Source organism: Eleutherodactylus coqui, chromosome 6 (assembly GCF_035609145.1).
Source record: "Eleutherodactylus coqui strain aEleCoq1 chromosome 6, aEleCoq1.hap1, whole genome shotgun sequence".
Lineage (NCBI taxonomy): Eukaryota > Metazoa > Chordata > Amphibia > Anura > Eleutherodactylidae > Eleutherodactylus > Eleutherodactylus coqui.
This window is the reverse complement of record NC_089842.1, coordinates 175,084,548-175,103,596: the sequence shown is the minus strand read 5'-3', so window position 1 is coordinate 175,103,596 and position 19,049 is coordinate 175,084,548.

The window sequence follows — 19,049 nt, the reverse complement described above, 5'->3', positions numbered from 1 at the left end:
ATATTTAGTGATAATGAATAAAAACAGCTTGACCAACCCCTAAAAATCTCTTTTTGAATTGGCATAATAAGCAAGATATGGGGACAGAGTTGGGGGAAATGCAACTTTGAGTTAAAGTATTTTAATAAGCAGATATAATAATGGCCTTTGCTTTTCCACATTGCATGGTGGTGCAAAGGGGCAAAAATAAAGAATAATTTGCATTCAGGATTTCTCCTTTGAAGCTATACATTGTAATCATTAAAGCATTTATGATATGAGGGCTTTTCTGATTATTAAACTTTAGCTACTAGGAATAAGAGAGTCATTTGTAGCAATACTAGGCCGATTGCCATAAATTACTATTTGTTTAACTATAACCCCCATGAGGGGAGCTAAATTTTTGTACCACTTATATATACAAAATGACTCCTATGTCTGTTAAAGCTGAGGGTGTCATTACTAAACCTGTTAGAAAAGTCAGTAAGATGTCTACTGTTTAGGGTTGACTGTAGAGGGGTTTCTGACCACAGAAATAGGAACCCTTAAAAAATTTGACAAATCAGATAGCCAAATAGTCAAATATAATACTTAAGATGCCTAAATCTTCAACTACATTCAAGAAAAGACTATCTGAGGCAAAATAATATCTTAGAACAGGGCTATATAAGTCTGACCAGTTTGTTCTTCATAATAATAATATGTCTTCATAAAAACCTTACTTCTAATCAATGCATACAATTACTAGTGCCAGTTTCATAACAAACCAATTAACACATTTTTGAAATGTGGGTAGCAGCTTAAGTACCATATACACAGACATGGCAATAACATATACAGCCAATTTTTGAGTTAAAATCAGAGTTCCAATACTTCAAAGAAACATTTCTATACTTTACATTTGTTGTTATGTTGCTCTAGTATATCTCAAACACTTGTGTATAGGTTGCCTTGAGCCACCCTTCCAACTAGCAAATTACAGTAGACTCTGTTAACAGTTGCACCATTGCTTTCTTCATGATGCTGTAACAGACCTATTATAAGAAGCATCTAGTGATCACGGATGGACCCCATTTGCTTGCCACTACTCTTGCCATTAAAATTACTAAAAAGCTTGATGGACCCCTAAACGAAGGCTTACAAGTGTGAATATGGCCCAATAAAACTCTAATAAGTAGCATAAATAATGTTTCAGAACTTTTTTGTAAATGAAAATTTTCCTTTTAAGCACAGAATATGTCCCTTTTAAGAGTTGCATGGTATCAGTTATAAAAACTATACTTTTTTGTTATGCATATAGGATTTCTATATCTTTTATAGAAAGTCAACGATATATAGTTTTGTCCTATGTATGGAAAATATTATAGTAAACTAAAAATATATTCTTTACCCTAGCACCGTAGTTGAAACACGTCTTAGTGTTTTTGAACTCCAAAAAAAAAAATTTCTAGTGTTGATGTGCTTCATTGTCACCTACACAAAGGGCTGAGCCTTAAAATCCTTTACTCAACTAAATTCTTAATAAGTAAACTGAGACTAACCCTCTAATTCCAGATTTGTTGAACAACATGATTTGGGTCTTTGCTATTCATGCACCTTGTACTACTAAAATGACTGTTGAAGCTAAAATCATGAAAGAGTCATTTCATGTAGCTGTTAAACTCCTCTCAAATCTCCTTGCAACTTAACGAGGAAAGAAAGCTCAACGTGTAATGCCGGCTAATGTGGTTTATGGTAGAAAATAGTATCAACCTATCTTTGTAGCTTATCTAAGCCAGGATAATACTTTTAGCTTTTATAGTAGCCCCAACTCTTATTTTTTCAACTCTTGACTATGTATCTCCTGAAATCCTTTTCCAAAGAGTTAAATTGAATGTGAAATCTGTACCAGGCTCCGAGACTCCCTTTGTTCTAAGGCTAGACTGCAAAGCTTAGCTGCTATATCACTTTCATTGCCTTCTGATTGAGCTTGACAGTGTGACAGCGAAGTAAAGGCTGGCAGTTCCAAAGTGAATGAGAGTCTTTTTCAGCCACACAGCAGCCCTCTCCTCTTGAGCCCCCTGTGAAATGGGGTAGCAGATGCCTATAGCAGGAATCCCTAACAAAGTCCCAACTTTGATGCGGACTGGAGGGGAAAAAAAAAATTCCACTTCTTAGATCTTTGCAAGAACACAATAGAAGACTGAACGGGATAAGATACGGAGACTGCAAATGGAAGATGGAGGGTTGCACCAACTGTGTTAGAAACTAAAATACATTTACTATGTTCTTGTAATCTTATCCCGCCATTTATGTAGCACAAGTGTCTTCTTAGAGTCCATGCTCAACAAATGTGCTTAGAGACAGTGTGATTTGTCAAGATGGAAATCAGCTCAGATCACCAAAAATCATGAACTTCATTTATCACTTTTAGCAATTTATCGCAGATAATTACATATATGATAATCCTATTTTGGTTAAGTTACATTTTATATATTGCAAGGTCATTTTAATAGATAATTAAATCATGGGCATTAAGCAAAGTAGCAACCCCCAATATAATATTCATAACGTACCTCTATTAGAGATGAGCGGACTTAGAGCAATTACTCGAATGAGTATCGCTTTTTTCGAGTAACTGTCTACTCAGGTGAAAAGATGCGGGAGGCGCCGGGGTGGAGTGGGGGGTTGCGGGGGGGGGGGGGGGGAGAGAGAGAGCTCCCCTCCTGTTCCCCCCTGCTACTCCCGCTCCACCCTGGCGCCCCCTGAATCTTTTTGCCCGAGTAGGCAGTTACTCGAAAAAAGCGATGCTCGTTCGAGTAATTGCTCTAAACGAGCACGTCCGCTCATCTCTAACCTTTATACGCTAACACTGTCGTGCGTATTTGGGCCTGACAGCGTCACCAGCAACTATTACTCCTGTGTTTTATGATATTTATTTAAGTGAATAGAGGTGGATCAGGCCAGGGATCGTTCCAGCCACCCACCTCCATTCCCAGTAAATAGGCAGTCACTCATATATTGAGCGACTCCTGCTAACACTGAACGAAAAAACACTCAGTAGTCGTTCCTTTTCAGTGAGCTGAAATTAAACGATTAGCAACAACTGAGCAACTTATCGCTCAATGCGCTGTTGTTGGCTGTATGTATAAGGGCCGATAGTTGCCTGAACTCGCTCATTATTCGGGCGACTATCGGTCCATGTAAAAGTACCTTTAGACAGTTTTTCTCCTGGTTTCAGGCTACATAATATTATCATGTTGTGCCCAAATAATAGAAAGCATTTTACTGTGACCACTGCAAAATCAAAAGTTGCTTTTAAGCCACAGCATTAATATTTTTTTTTAGACCTAGCATTAAAGGGGTGGTCTCGCGAAAGCAAGTGGGTCTATACACTTCTGTATGGCCATATTAATGCACTTTGTAATATACATCGTGCATTAAATATGAGCCATACAGAAGTTATTCACTTACCTGCTCCGTTGCTAGCGTCCCCGTTGCCATGGTTCCGTCTAACTTCGGTGTCTTCTTGCTTTTTTAGACGCGCTTGCGCAGATGCATCTTCTCCCTTCGGCTGGTCTTGGAAGCATCGGCGTTTTGGCTCCGCCCCCTTTTCGCGTCATCGCGTAGCTCCGCCCCCGTCATGTGCCGATTCCAGCCAATCAGGAGGCTGGAACCGGCACACGTCATGGGGCGGAGCTACGCGATGATGCGTACAAGGGGGCGGAGCCAAAATGCCGAGCGGAGCCGAAGGGAGAAGAAGGGAGAAGACGGATCTGCGCAAGCGCGTCTAAAAAGGCAAGAAGACACCGAAATTAGACGGAACCATGGCGACGGGGACGCTAGCAACGGAGCAGGTAAGTGAATAACTTCTGTATGGCTCATATTTAATGCACGATGTACATTACAAAGTGCATTAATATGGCCATACAGAAGTGTATAGACCCACTTGCTTTCGCGAGACCACCCCTTTAATATAATTTTCTAGTTGTCAGCAAGAGAACTTACTACTGTGTGCCCCTCTAGAGAGGAAAAGGGTTGTCTACTTTAGATAATTATCTAAAGTTGACAACCCTTTTATATTATAATCCCTTTTAGTTTAAAGAGTAACTGCATTTTCTACAAACTTTTGCATTTGAGAGCAACATGTCAAAAGTTTTGATCTGTCGGGGTCCCTCTGTGAAGATTCCCACTAATAGGGGGCTGCATCACTCACTGAAGTGCTATGCCCCTTCGACTGTATTCGTTGCTTTCTGGCTCCTCTTGGCAGTAGAAGACAGATGCATAGAGGTCTGTAGACATCTTCTATAGACCTCTATGCATTCGTCTTCAGCTGCTGAGAGGAGCCAACAGGCAGAGAGGACTGCAAAAGGGCCACAGCATTCATTTATTATCATATATTAGTGGGGGTCTTAGCAGCAGGACCCCTACTGCTCAGCACTTTTGACATGTTGCTCTGACGTGTCAAAATTTGTAAAAACTGCAGTTACTTTTTAAGGAATCCCCTGATGATGAGATGTTCTCAGGGTGAACCGTTGCCACGCCTTGTGATGACCTGGGAGAGCCTAGCACTAAGTGCTCAATTTTTTTAAGGAAACTTGTCAGCACGTTTTACTAATGTAAAGTAAGAACAGCAGTACAATAATAATGATCCTTTCTCTCCTACAATAGGTTTAATTTGCCTGTTGATAAAAGTATACCTGAATAATTCCAGTTTAATGATCTCCCGCATGGCATGTAAATGAGGCAGACAGGTGGCTGGGCTGGGCCATCTCTGCTAGCTGCTTGTGTTGCCAAAGGGTCCACCCCTCTTGTATCCTGTGACATGCACACAGTCCCTCAAAGTCTCACATGTGCCATGAGTCAACCAGTCATTCTGCTCACAATAGGGAAAGATCACCTGCACATGTGCCTGTTGATGATGTCACAGCACTTACAAAACGTCGAAGTAGACCGCTCTGCCTCATTTGCATGCCGTAAGGGAAAATTTCAACCTGGACTTTTTAAGGTATGCTTTTATCGACTGGCAAATGAGAACTATTGTGAAAAAGAAGGGATCATTATTGTAGAGTTGTTCTTCGTTTATATTGGTAAAAAGTGTTGACAGGTTCCCTTTAATAATAATAAAAATAGTAATCTTTATTTGTATAGCGCCAACATATTCCGCAGTGCTTACATAGACAGGGGGAATACAGAAAGACAAAAAATACAAACAATACAGAACCACGGTTACATAGTAATCAGCTGATGGAAACAATAGGGGTGAGGGTCCTGCTCCAACGAGCTTACATACTACAAATAATGGGGTGATACAGAAGGTAAAGGGGCTGGAGATGTGCACGGTATGGCGAGCTGGAGAGTGAGGGATGGTATACACATAAACAATGGTCAGGCATTTAGCCGTGTGACGCCAGGATCGGTATGACTGCAGGGGCATTTGATGGTGGCTAGCAGGGATTGCAGTTAGTAGGTCAGGGAGCATGTTATCAGGTGGCGTACAAAGGGGTTTGTTTAGGGGATGCGGTATGCCTCCCTGAAGAGGTGCGTTTTTAGAGCACTCCTGACGTTTTGTGAGTCCTAGATTGCCCGGATAGCCTTTGCAGTGCATTCGAGAGGATCGGTGCTGCTCTGGAGAAGTCTTGGAGGAGGCAATGAGAGGTAACATTTATAATGGCAATTTGTTTTTTCTGAAGAAAGGTTATCCAAATTTGCAGCTTGCATTCACAATAATAATACTAAGAATGTATATCATAATCTCTATAGGTATGTTTAATAAAATCTTGTGTGCCATTTAATATCATCAATATCATTCTGCGATATCCCTATAAATGAAGAGATTAGTTTGTGAATGCTGTATTTTCAGTTCAGTTCCTCTTGGCTTCAGTTATAGGCTTTAGCAGAGTTGGAGGCAATTGTCGTTGAGTTCCAAATGGCACCAGGGAAAAGCCAAGAGCAGAGCAGAATCTGCATTTGGGAAGTGAAATGAACACGGATTTGAAGTTGCCAGAACTTTAAAAGCGTAAAAATGTGGTTATGCATAAACAATTTATACATTTCGGATGTATTAATTACATACATTTTGTTAATGAATCTGTCATGAAACAATTATGTTCTTCAGATGAATGAAATTTCCTATGCTTCTATAGAATTGAACTTTGCATTTAAGAATGTATTTTATGTGTGCAAAGCTTATTCTGTGGCACAAAACTACCATACTATTGTAGCCACAAAGTAATTTAAACTACCAAATCATTAAAACTAACTCAATAAAACCTTATTATTTGGTGTCATAATGCATAACACATAAATAATATGACTTATAACTAAAATATCAACACATTTTTCCTCCTAAATAAAGATTTTCTAATCAAAAGGGTATCTCGGCCATAATCATTTATCACTTATCCATTGGATAGGTGATATATGCTAGATCAGTGGGTATCCCACTGGTTGAACACCCACTGAAAACCAGAACAGGAGCTCCCCATTCTTCTTCTCACCAGCTACAAGACTATGGTTCGACAACTTAAATGGAACAGTGGTTGAGCATGCACCCTGCTACTCCAATCAAAGTCTATGGCAATAAAGGAATCAGCAAAGCAAAGTGCTAGGCTGTTTCTATCCATGCCATAGACCCTGAATTGAGCAGTTAACCTTTGTATAGGTGAAAAGTGTTACTGGCTGGAATATCTCTTTAATGATATTCCAAGTAAATCTAGAAAAGAAAGAAAGACCATAGTATTACATTGCAACAGTCTCTGGATCACAGGCACTGGGGTCAAAGGGTTTCGGACTATTACTTATGTAGTTCATCATATTTGGGTACAATGCATAGCTTTATGCCTGTAAGTATCACATTGGGCCTCATTTATCAAAACGGTCTAAAGAAAAACTGTCTTTGTCACCATTAGCAACCAATTAAAGTGCAACTTTCATTTTACCAGAGGAATTTAAGAAATGAAAGCGAGGGTTTTTTTTAGACAGTTTTGATAAATGAGGCACATAGTATATTACAAATGTAACCATTTTGCTCCAAGCAGAGATACAGGTGCTTGGAGTTAAAGGCCAAAAGTCTAGATTTGCTCTCTTGGAAGATTCTAATATTAACACGTCCTCTTTGGATCTTTGTCAGGTGCCATATTGATGTTCCCATATATACACACATTATTGCTACTAATTAAATCAGGTTGGAAGGATATCTTCTATTTGGTGATTTGAACCCACGTAAGGACTCTAAGACAACAATGGATCTGACAGAAATCAGAATATGAGCTTTGGGTCAATAACTTCAAGTGATTCTATCTCTGCACTGCAAAATTTGTATGTATTACTGTCACATATGACCAGACCAGACAATGTTTCTGAAGACAATTAATTTTAGAACCAAGCACAGGTCACACCAGAGGACTGATAACCAGATATCTGTAGTCAAATGAAGGTGACTGAAATGGACAATTACTTGTAATAGTGATTTTGGAAACAAAGTACCATTTGAATCACCCAGACCTGACTGGCTACTCAAGCGGAGCACTCGCCCTGAGAAGGGTGACCTAACTATGGGAGAGAAGCTGGGAACCAGTTTAAGATGAATAAATGACACTGCCACGGAATGCTGAACCACTAAGAACTGGACACTAAACTTCTTAGAACAGAACAACTGAGTACAGAACCTTCGAGCACAAAACCCAGAGCCACAGTACACTGGCTAGAACACAGGAAGTATAATTGGCATCCCCTGTATAAGCCACCTAAAATACGCTAAAAAGAACCAGAAAGACACCCCAGTCAGCGTATCAGCACTGGAACCGAAAGGACATGTTACTCCCTCGTTGACCAGTACACCAATGACACAGAGCACGTACTGCCCAGCATTGACACCCCAGATCCGAACCCAAAACCTGGGAAGTCACAGCGCTCTAACTGCTGTGACAATTACCTGTGGTTTTAGCTGAAGATGTGCTACAGATTTCTCCCTTTGCAGGTAACCACAGAAATGTGCCAATGGGAATGTTGTAGATTAGAAAACCCCATTAACATTTATTACTGCATATTGTAAGATGTCGCAGATTTTCCGTACAGAAATCCTCACATAGTATGCAAATAACTTACTATAACATATCTCAATATTTCCTTTTAGATTAGATTGCTAAAGGCGAAACTGTTTAATGTGTCATTTTAAATCATTGACTGATATAACAGCATTTTCAGCTGCAATCAAAGAACATCATATGTAAGCAAATCAATTAATCCATTCAATCCTTGCCACACTGTGACAATCAGATAATCTGATATTTTAAAGACTTTACACTGTATAAGAAGGAATTTATCTGATAGTGTTTCCAATAGTACATTGCCGCGTTGCCATTGAGCCTACAAAGTGGTATTTAAGTCTTATGTAAAGTCCGGTTAATTTAAAACAGTAAACTCCAGCTTAGGTAAGGATTACAGCTATGATTTGACTGTGTATTTGGTCTCTCATAAGGATATCACTAGACGTGTTCTGAGACTCCAGTTATAATCATGCTAGCATAGTTATAGCCAGTAAGGTCAATGCAGTTTAACCTATTATCATGTGTCTAGTCCCATAGCATTAGTCAAAATGTCCAAAGCTATCCAAGAAATGTCTATATTAGAAGACCCATCACATTTGTAGAATCTTAGAAGGTTTCGCCATGTGCTCTGTTAAACAGGTAAAAAAAATTTCACACTCACTATGTAACTATCTTCTTAGTATATATAAGTTGGCTACTATTACCTTAATTAGTTATTTCTTTCTATCTGAAACTCCTGGCTACTTTCTAATTAGGTGGTCATGTAATCTAAATTCTGGCCAACACAGATTTACTTGGCTTTATGTATTTCCCCACTAGTCAGTTTCTCAGTCAGCCTAATTCCCGTGTGATGATATTGTATAGTATGTACCACCTATGCTCTTCAGAAGGGGACACAGACACTCTGACAAGTCTATCCAGGATTGCTGACAAATACAGAAAAAAAACGATGGTGGACTTGACACAGGGTGACATGTATGCTAGTGCTTAGGTTTGTTAGACACAAATACGTCTAGATAATTGATAGGAGAGAACAAGAAATTAAAGGACAGAAAGGAAACCCTTGAACCCCTGAGCGCCCCCAACTGGACCTGTGACAAATGGAGCACTTGTCCTGAGAAGGGCAACCCCACTGTTTGCACATGGCAAAATCCAATGTCAGAGAGCAACAGGGAGACTGAACCAGAGAACTGGACCTGCAATCTGCATCAGGGGCTATGAAAGCACAAGATGCAGAGTGCAGGACACTGACAAACAGACAACACACAATATGACAACTGAAAAGAGAGAGTACAGAACTGACAACAGGTAGAGTATTCAGAGAATCCTGACAGCTGCAGAAAAGAATCATAGAGTTGGAAGGGACCTCCAGGTTCATCGGGTCCACCTCCCTGCTCAATGCAGGATTCACTAAATCATTACAGACAGATATCTGTCCAGGCGCTGTTTGAAGACTTCCATTGAAAGAGAATTCACCCCTACCCGTGGCAACCTGTTCCACTCATTGGTCACCCTCACTGTCAGAGAGTTTTTTCTAATATCTAATCTATGTCCCCTTACTTTTAGTTTCATCCCATAGCTTTTCAAACCTCAAGATTTTGACATATCAATATATCAGTTGATTGAATGAGGCTATAATTATCATTCATTGTCTGTGGATATTTCAAGAGCAACTATATAATCTATGAAATAAATTAGTATATTGCTTGATGTTGAAGTCCTTTCTACATCATTTTTGTGACCTGAAACTGTTTGATGGGGTTGGCTAGCCAGGACAACTTGCTTTTTGTTCAGCAACTCTCCAACCAGGAGATGATTGCGAGAGACCAGCATTGTCAAGTTGAATGCTTGGTGATCACCTATTGAAGTTAATCAGAAACTATATAATACATGGTGTTGCCAATTTGTGTAGAGTCATATTCTCTTTTGAGACAACTCTTTTACCTGTTGTGGCAACCTGTGGGCTCCTTGCTCACCGCGATCGCCATGTTATCCATCAAAGATGGTTGGCACCACTCTTACAGAGACTCAGGAGACCCAGATTACTTGAAATTCTGGCTTTGCCAGTTTTATTTCACACAGCAACAAGTTACAGCATCAACATACTAGGGTTCACGACACGCAGGGTCCTCACCACTACACCTCACCTGGGTTGTCTAGAAGTTGTCCTTCCCTGTCAGACACGTGACGAGCCCAGTCTGGTCTATCCTCAGGCTTACAGTTCCTGTCCTCTGCACCCCTCTCTCTGGCTTCTGGCTTTCAGCAGGGAACTGAATGTATCTTAAGGTTTTAACTCCTCCAGACATAACTGTACAACTGTCCCTGCTGAATAGCACACCTTCCAGTAGACAGAAGGCCTGTTTACAGCCCCCTTCAGGCCATTCGGTGCACCACCTTGCCAAAGTGTTAAATGCACTATACTCAAGATGTCATCAATGTTTGCTCACTGGGGGATTTTTGGAATCCCCCACTAATGACCCCAATGATAGATCTGTGGTGTACAAGCACACTGGTTAATCTGGGCAGCTGTGCCCCAAACTGTAACTCTTCTGATTGAGTCAAATGCAAGTGACCCCCTTACTATTAAATACTATCACTGATTATAGAATGTAGGGCTTCAAACAGATAGCTGTATGTCTATCTTTCTCTAACAAAATTAGAACAGAAGACAAAATAGGTAAGTATTAGAGATGAGCGAGCACCAAAATGCTCGAGTGATCGTTACTCGAGTCGAACTTTCAGTGATGCTCGAGAGTTAGTTTCGAGTAACGAACCCCATTGAAGTCAATGGGCGACTCGAGCATTTTTGTATATGACAGGTGCTCCGCTAAGGTTTTCATTTGTGAAAATCTTAGCAAATCAGCAAAGTCATATAAAAAACACAGAAATGGATAGGGCAGGCGAGGAGCAACATGCAGGGCTGCATTTCGGGCTCCGAGGTCTCACTATTAAGCCCCAATAGTGGCAAGAGTGAGACCCCCCCCCCCCCCCCCCGCGCACTGTCAGCATAAAGATCGTTCTCCTCTGCCACAGCTGTAACAGCTGTGGCAGAGAAGAACGATGTTAGCCCATTGAATTCAATGGAGCCGGCAATACAGCCGGCTCCATTGAAAGCAATGGGATGCCGGCGAGCGCAGGATGAATTTTCGGGAAGGGCTTAAAAATATAAGCCCTTACCTGAAAATCATCCTAAAATGTGTAAAAATTTAAAAAAAAGTATACTCACCTTTCAGCTGCAGCCGGAATTCAGCCGCGTCTGGCCGGCAGTTCTCCTGAACTGCTCTGAGTAGTATTCAGCAGCCGGGGATTTAAAATCCCCGCCTGCTGAATGAGCTGCCTCTGATTGGTCACAGCCTCACCAATCATGAATTCATGAATGAGTGAGTGAGTGCTGCCTCTGATTGACTCAGCGCAGGGACCAATCAGGGGCAGCTCTCAGGCTGTCATTCAGCTGAGAGCTGCCCCTGATTGGTCCCTGCGCTGAGCCAATCAGAGGCAGCACTCACCCATTCATGAATGGGTGTGAGTGAGAGCTGCCTCTGATTGGTGAGGCTGTGACCAATCAGAGGCAGCTCATTCAGCAGGCGGGGATTTTGAATCCCCGGCTGCTGAATACTACTCAGAGCAGTTCAGGAGAACTGCCGGCCAAACGCGGCTGAACTCCGGCTGCAGCGGAAAGGTGAGTATACATTTTTTTTTATTTTTACACATTTTAGGATGATTTTCAGGTAAGGGCTTATATTTTTAAGCCCTTCCCGAAAATTCATCCCGCACTCGCTGGCAGCCCATTGCTTTCAATGGAGCCGGCTGTATTGCCGGCTCCATTGAATTCAATGGTCAGTGCTTGTTTAATCGAGACGAGTACCGCGTGGTGCTCGTCTCGAGTAACGAGCATCTCGAGCACCCTAATACTTGAATGAGCATCAAGCTCGGATGAGTATGCTCGCTCATCTCTAGTAAGTATACTATCCTATGACGACATTGTGACGGATGGCTTGTGTGCAGCGGCATAACCTGTATATCCAGTAGTGTGCAGATCCCGTCTTACGGTGCTGACACTGACTTGGTTTAAAATCAATTGCAGATTCTCAGTATGTAAACAGTCCCTCCCAGCTGTCATTTGTCCCTTTCGGTGAATATTTGGGTAATCTGGTTCTTGGTTTGTGCGTGGTACATCCCCCGCTCCTCCACATTATGATCATGTAACTTGCAGTTGATCTGGTGACTTGGGTTTTAGTGGAAATGTCATGAAACAATAGTCTACTATTGTGGCAACCAACAATACCATGTGTAACTCTATAAGATCCTTGGAACGCGGCATGTTATGCGAAACAAAGCTAAGCAAACTTTGGCCAACACCTCCAAGGGTCTGCATGTTAGGTAGCATTGTTTAGGGCATGTGACATGAGAATGAGACGCGATCCATTCTACTTATAGGGGTGGCCAAATACCTTTGGAAGGATAGTGTGGTTCAATTCCCGTGGTCTAAAAGAGTCTGGCCAAGAGTCATAGTAGTCATCTCAATTGCAAATCATCTAATGTCCCATTAGTCAATGTCATTTCTTGCTTACAATGGATGGTAAAAATGTTATTTTTCCTCTTTATATTTACAGCACATATAACACAGCTTCTTGGAAACACATTTGATGTTAATAAAAGCAGAGTCAGGGAGGGTGACGTTCCAGTGTTGCCTACACTACAATCTGCAGGATTCAGTGTTGTTTTCACATCATTTTCTTTGGCACTTGATGTCCTTTCTCTCTAGGGCACTTCTTATGAGAATCTGGGACCTCCCCACATTTAAAGTGCAGGGATTATCATGTGGAAAAGGACCAGAGAAGATTTTCCTTTCAAGTGAGGACATAAAAAGAAGACTGAATTGTCACATGGTTACTGCGAAGACACAATTACTATCTTAAAGGTAATGGCGCATTATGTCCTCAACTTAAAATACTTACTGCTGGTGAAAAATCCTTAATGGAATTCCTGCAATGTGAGATGATATTTGCCGTCAGTACATCCGCTGCCATTCATTCGCTTTGCATTCAGGCTACAGCCAACTCTATTTCCGAATAAACAAAATATCTTTCTTTTACTTATGAAGCTAGAGAAGACACTTGAGAAACTCAACATCTACATGAAACAGTTTCAAGTGTATATTCACTTATTTGTTCAAAATGCTCAATGTGTAGATACGTGTCACAGAAAACATTTGCATGTCTTACCATATTTTATAGCCATTTTCATACAGACTATCTTTTTAAAAAAAAAATTGAAACCTAAAGCCAGGAGCTTCAAGTTACGCCTCTGCTTCCCAGGGTGGCCATACTGAGGACATACATCCTTCCTGCATTATCTGTATAGACAGTGCAGGAAGGTATTTGTGGAAGCTGCAATGAATGAGAGTTAATGTCCATAGACTAATATACACTGAATGGCCCTCTTATTATTTCATCATGGACATCTGCGACTTTCATGATTTTTTTCCTGTACGGAAATTCGACAAAGGACCTCAGAGTGCAGCATAAAATCAAGTGAACAAGTTTTTTTTGGGTTTAGTTTAAGGCCTCATTCAGACGAGCGTGCTTTTTGCGCAAATTAGGCGAGCAAAAAGATCTTTTCTATGCTGCTCTAAAGATCGCATGAATGGGTTAATTCAAGCTCTGTGAAGTAGTCCGTTCACACGATCCGAGGTGCGTGTTTTCCAGCTCCAATAGGAATTTATGGAAAACACGCACCAAAAATGGGTCAGGTCCTATCTTTTCACGCAGCACAGACCTTTGCGCATCTAAAAATCGTTTTTGCATTGCTTCTTATAGAAGCGGTCAAATAACTATGTATAAATACATGAGGGGACAATACAAGGATCTCTCCCATGATCTGTTTATTCCTAGGACTGTGTCGGTAACAAGAGGGCATCCTCTACGTCTAGAAGAAAGCAGGTTTCATCACCAAAACAAGAAAAAGGGTTCTTTACTGTAAGAGCAGTGAGACTGTGGAACTCCCCCCCCCCCCCCGCTCCTCCCTGCTCACTCTTGCAACTCACTGGACCTCCCCCGTCGGCACCCGAATCTTTAGAGACGAGCGGGCAGGTACTCGCATAAGGCACTACTCGCTCGAGTAGTTTGCCTTAGCAAGTATGCTCGCTCATCTGTAGATATAAATTTTAGGTGACCAGCGGGTTGTTGATCCGGGTCTTACAGATAGGTGAGAACTATTAGAGGTTGATCCAGGGATTAGTCAGACTGTCATTAGGTAGTCGGGAAGGAATTTTTTCCCCGGAAGGGCTAATTGGCTTCTGACTCTTGGTTTTTTTTGCCTTCCTCTGGATCAACAAGGAGGTTGAATCAGGCTGAACTAGATGGACATTGTCTTCATTCGGCCTAACATACTATGTTACTATGTTTTGCACGCCTATTCTGCGCTACAAACACGCTCATATGAACGAGGCCTAAATATGATTCCACATTAAATGTAAAAATCAAACAACTTTGAATAAAGCATGGTCATTAGTGCTAGAATAAATGGAGCCAGTATTACAAAAACTACCAACCTTGTGGGGCCATCCTGTACAACAGTGTTGAGAGTATAACAAGAATGGTGTGATCAAGGAACAAAATACAGCAAAAGGGGATCCTATGGATGTAAGAAAAAGGGTTGAGAGGGGGATGTGAAGAATCGTTGTGACGAAAAGGCTCAATGTCACAGTTAAGCAAATTGAAGCCGAATGTTACTCTGGTGCTGAAACGCATGTGTCCAAACACACAACTTGTTGTTCCTTACCACAGATGGGCATTAATGGTAGATCAGTTTGAGTACTATTGCTGTCTAAGAGAAACAGAAAGACAAGTGGGCAAAAGAGTGCCAAAATTGCATAGATGAGCAGTCGAAAAATATCGCCTGGTCAGATTATTCCAGATTTCTTTTGCGCCATACTGATTGGAGGCTCAGAATGTGGCTCGGGCAGCATGAATCAATGAACCCATCCTGTCATCTGACCAGAGCATGTCATTACATCCACCTGATTTGTTGCAACTGCAAGAAGCTCTCCTGTCCGCATGGGCCAATATGCCTGCAAAAAGAATCTATGCAACAATGAATTGCTGTGATTCTGCAGGCCAAAGAAAGTCCAATGCGCTACTAGATAGTTGTCTTTAATAAAGTGGTCATTGGCTGAAGTATCCAGGAAGAGATAGAATACAGTTCCCTTCCCAGAGATCAGACAATGACAGCAGAGATGTACACAGAGCCTGTTATGTGTGTATCGTGTATTGTTACTACTCTGCCTTATTTAAGGCTATAGCAGTACAATAGAGTTGTCTTCTATCATTTGGGTGCCTTCACATGGGACGTAAATGCTGTAGAATTTTTGCTACAGCAAATACAGTACAATCAATGTCGGTAAGATTTTAAAAAATTTGTCCACATGGAGCAGAAAAATTCAATGTGGAATCCACAGCGTATTTGAAATGCACAGTGGATGCTAAATCCACAGTATGTCAATCTGTGCTGCAGATTTTGAAGACAAATTTCAACCTTTGAAATCCATTTAGGTGGGGCTTTCACCCCTGCAGATTTGCTGCATATTCACTGCCAATTTTCCACTTTGGAAAGTCAGCAGCTTTGTGAAGGTACCCTCAGAGTTGTCGCACAAATGACATTTATTACCTATCCACACAATGGTTGATAAATGCTTGTTTGCTCAGGGCCGCACCCTTGGGACCCCATGGATCATAAGAATTGGGGTCCCAAATCTGCAGTTCCTCAGTGTGCAACTGCAGTGAAGGAGAGTTTAGATGGAGCAGTGGGCACATGTGCATCCTGTTGCTTCATTCATTGTTTCTGGGCCTAACGAAAACAACAAGTACAGGTGTTTCTATAGGCCCCATAGACAATGAATGGAGTGGCAGAGCCCACGTGTAACCGCTACTCCAATCAAACTACTCATCATGGTGGTCATGGAGTGAAGAAGAACAAGAGACTCAGGGGCCCTGTTCTAGTAATTCGTACTGTTCCAGTATTTGGGCCCCAGCAATTGTAAAATGTATCATTTATCCTGTAGATAGTTGATGCAAGTCCTTTGTGGAACAGCACCTTTAAAACCCTTCATTTTAATTAAAACGAGATGGCTCTGTTGAACCAGTCCCATTCTATACAGCAAAGCTGCAAAGTGAGCTGCAGCACACAGGAAATGCCAGTTTACTGTATGAGCAATAGCGGCCAATGTGCATACTGAAATATTTCAGGATTTTAAATATAGATAGTAAAATTAGAAAACCCCCAAACAGTATAACTCTTATAGAACATAAATAGAATAATTAGGTTGTAGATAATTAAAAATGTGCTTAAAACCCTTTCACACAAACATATAAGGATGTATAGAATATTGAATAAGCTCCAGTGAAACAATTAAATTTACTCTGCCCATGCAGAGAAGACTCAGGCGCCCATCTATCACCATCACAATTGTGCAACTCTCAAAAAACTATTTAACAAGGGAATCGTCGCTTTGTAGCTGCGGAGGTTAAGTGACCCACTTAGATTTCCCAAGTGAAGTGTCACAGTGCTCAGGCCTGAGCAATCTCATTTGGTTTGAAGAGCTGAAGACACAGAGACTACATCAATAATAATTTTACACTGTTGACACACATATTCAGACAGCTACTTTGCTCACTGATGCAACCAAAACAGACAGTGGGTTTTTATAATGTGCTCCTCTCTCGGAAACTCAATGTTTATATAATGCAAATGACTGTTATTAACATTCAGATTCTTTTGTTTTTCTTTTCACACATTACCTAATCAATGTGAAGTACTCTGTAAAATGTATATTTCTTCTTACAAGTGATTTTGACCTAGTCAAGTGTTGCCCCATAAATATAATCCAATCCTGTGATTCAATTACCGCTCTGCTTTCTTTATCATTTGTTTAACTTACAAGGAGAATTTGTAGAGACTTTTGGATTGTTACAGTGAACTGACTTAAAGGGAAGACAACCTCTTTTTAGACAGATCTATTATGGCATACTTACCTCATACAGAGATGTCCCCGCTTTGGGCACTCTTCTATGAGCCAGAAAGGAGGTTGCTCTGAATACTCTTTATCTAATGTGTATAGGTAGTATTAGACTTTATATGGTCTTCAGTTTGAGTTATTTTTATTGAGAAGCGCAATTTATTCCAGTGGTCTGGTACGTATATGCACTAATGATCCCAATTCCCTTAAAGAGGTTTTCCCACTCCATATTTCTTCTTTACCCCCAAAACCATCTCGCCCATCACTGGTAAGTCCCTGAGGAAGAACCTGCCGAAAAATTTGAAAGCTCGCTATAACATCATGTATTTTGTTAGCCATTAAAAGGTATCATATCTACAAGACTACTTGGTTTCTCTTACTAAGAACAATCACATTTTGCTCTACTGGCTAACACAGTACCAAACTTTTTTGGTAACCCCCCCAAGCAGGTTTTGTACTTTAATTTTCTTAGCTTGTACCTCCGTTGCCATTTTAATTAATCAAGCTGGCTCCACTTTGCAGGGGTCATTACTCATCAAGTGTAGCAACTGGCTTGCGTTGCACATGCGCATAGTCCTCTCACCGATGTAGATGCCATGCACAGACTAGGGAGAATAGTGCATGAGTGGCACCCACATCAGTAGAATGCATTTAAGAGTGCTTTTCCAGACAGCGCATGCGCCGGTGCTGTTGTGGAACGCACATGTGCCTTGCTGACGATGGGCCTGCTACTTCTGCACATCAGGCAAGGTAATGACTAAGTACACTAGTGACGTAGTGTAGATTGCCCTGGCTTGAAGTACTACTAAGTGTGTGTACACTATGTTGGCAGAACCTCGGAGAGTGGTCTGACCTAGCATCACATGACTGGGTGTTGGATTTACATTGGTTTATGAGGAAAGCGGTGGTAGTACTGCAAAAGGTACAATGTGCTAATGTTCTTTATAGTGGGGACAACCCTTTTAAAGATAAACTTATTGAATTCTCCCAACTCCCAATATCTTGGACAATTCTTGTCTCTACTCTCAAATATCCAGGCAGATCGGTATGACCAGAAAATGATTCCATATCTGGATGAAGTGGCACAGCTCTTCTAGGCTTCTAAGATACCCTAGAAGTAAAAAACATAAAACTAATATGGATTACAATTTCTCCAGTCTTACTTATAAGTCTACAATGGGGCTACATTGACATGTTACATAAGTGTTTATTTTCTTAGCATACAGCAGTGGTTTTGTTAGCACTGGGGGGCATATGCTTTAAACTTTTTGCCTGGTGCCTCAGAGTACTCAGCACCACAACTGCCACATTCAATTCTATCTGCGTTCTCGCCTTCCACCAATGCCCTATAGTGACCAAGATATCTTCAGAGTCTACAATCAACACTCTTGCTATACAGCCTTACTGAGGATCTTTTTAGATTCACTCATCTAGCATTCATTTGCATACAAAAAGAAGCAGAGCACAGTATTTGAATTGAGATACTGTGCCCTCCAGTCGGCAATGCCCAAATTACCCTTTGGTGCATATAGTTCTATGTACCCAGTAACTCAAGCTTTGATATGGTAATTATCTTTACAAGAAAAGTTTCATGCTGTTTATCCTAAAAATACACTTGTAATGTTATTATATTCTATTATAAGTAATGGTGCTCATCCCTAATGTAAATCTCTGATGCAATGTATATATATTAAATGACCCCATAGCATAATCGGCTTGTGTTTTGCACAATTCTGCCTAGTAGTGCTATGTCTATAAAAGCTTTCGGCAGGCAGGAGATCCACACGCACATGAAACACTCCTGCTCGATGTTCTCCACATTAAATTAAACAGCCTGTGGCTCGGATATGGTGTTTATGATCTGCATTTAAAATATAACCAGAACGCCATTAGAAAAAGTAACAAGTGCAGGGGATTCAGCTAGTGTTGTACTGTAGCTGCTAGCGCTTCTCTCTCACTTCAAGCTATGTTTACTCTGTGCCACTAAATAAACATTTTACTTCTACACCCAGATGAGCTGCGAG